The sequence below is a fragment of the Morone saxatilis genome, unplaced genomic scaffold (assembly GCF_004916995.1).
Source record: "Morone saxatilis isolate NCDOM2014 unplaced genomic scaffold, NCSU_SB_2.0 Contig23, whole genome shotgun sequence".
NCBI lineage: Eukaryota > Metazoa > Chordata > Actinopteri > Moronidae > Morone > Morone saxatilis.
This window is the reverse complement of record NW_023339796.1, coordinates 1,544,760-1,546,333: the sequence shown is the minus strand read 5'-3', so window position 1 is coordinate 1,546,333 and position 1,574 is coordinate 1,544,760. Positions and strand designations below refer to the sequence as shown.

At 33.0% G+C, this 1,574-nt stretch overlaps 1 protein-coding gene across 1 annotated transcript in view; it reads left to right on the top strand.

The window, feature by feature from the left end:
• Positions 1-1,574, top strand: part of march11 (membrane-associated ring finger (C3HC4) 11) — a 16,447-nt gene that overhangs the window by 388 nt on the left and 14,485 nt on the right. The gene's annotated exons all lie outside the window — the stretch shown is intronic.

The following is a 1,574-nucleotide window of genomic DNA, read 5'->3' as shown; positions in this document are numbered from 1 at the left end:
AATTATTTCAACAAAAGATTAGAGATCAGGAAATTATTTTTTTGACAAGACAAAAGACAAAAAAAGTAAAAGATAGTTGTTTTTTTATGAGGTTTTAAATAATTTAATGATGGGGGGAATTGTGGGGCAGCTGCCACCCATTTAAAATGTAGGTGCTGTCAATTTGAGATTAATTTGAAAGATAATGTGTTATTAATTTAATGATCTGTTATGGCCACATTTTGGACTAAGTGATGCCACCTTTAGATATTTCTATTCAATGCTTTAGTAATGTGCCACAATAATGTTCTAATGTTCAAATATCTTCATTTGGGGGTTTTTAGAAGCAAATATTGATATATGTAATTGTTTGCGGTTAAAATGGTGGGAAGGGACTTCCTAAATGGGTCAGTAACAACACAAAAGATACATCAAGCTCATTATTCTTTAACGCATTTACAATCCTGATCCGAGACAGAGTGCCTGTATCTGAGCACACAGTTAGTATTTTATATGTTCCCACCTTTCTGCAGAAATACAGAGCCGTGCCACTTAACGTTATCTGCATGGATACCAGCGAGTAAGAGGAATCAAGAGAATGTAAGAGAAGGGATCTTATAATGGGAAGGTTGCCAGTTTAAATCCCTCGACTGTGTGAATGAGTAATGATTTTCCCAGCATAACAAACCCTGCTGCAGTTCCCTGAGAAGGGCGTTCAACCCTCAAATAGTGCAGATCTGCGTCGACTGTAAATCTCAGCTGGGAATGTGTTGATAGGTGCAAATGAAGGACAGTGCTGCTGCAACAATGGATTATAACTGGATAAAATGCAGACTGAGTCTGATTTTAAATGTGAAAAAGTTTTTTTTATTAAAGTTGGTTCACTGTAAATCCTAACAGCATATCAAAAGAAGTAAGATAACATAACTCAATCCTCCAAAGTTTGAGTCATTCACATTAAATAAACCCAACTCAAACATGAATTGTTGAAGTAATAACTTGTTTTGAGTGCACTTAAATTTGTGATGTTTTCCAGTTGGTTCCACTGACTCATTTTCTTTAGGTTGACTTTATGTTAACTGGCTACCATTGATAATGAATTAATTGTTTTGACAGGTAAATGTAATAATTTGCTTTACTGGAAGAAAACTGTGGTAACATTTGTAGAAAGAAGATGCATTTAAGTTACTTTGTTCAGATAAATTCTGTGAACACATTTTAAATAAGTTTGGAGAAATGAGAGTAATATACTCAATAGTTTTAAGCACAATTAACTAAATGTACCTTTTACAATACAGTAGTTACTTGTACTCAAATCAATTTATCAATGTTGGAGTTAATACATTTAAGGCGATCGGTTTCCTCTAACAGTTTGAGCTGAACACCTTCAGCTATCACTTTACTTTAATCCCCCTATTCAGCATTTATAAGCAGTATATGAACATTTAATAAATGGTTTATAACACACTATAATGGAGTTTTAAGCAGCAGAAGTGTTTATTAATGTACAGTATTTTGCCAAAAATGTATACATCATTAATAAACACTTATATCTGCATTATAGTGTCTTATAAACCATGTATTAAATGCTTATA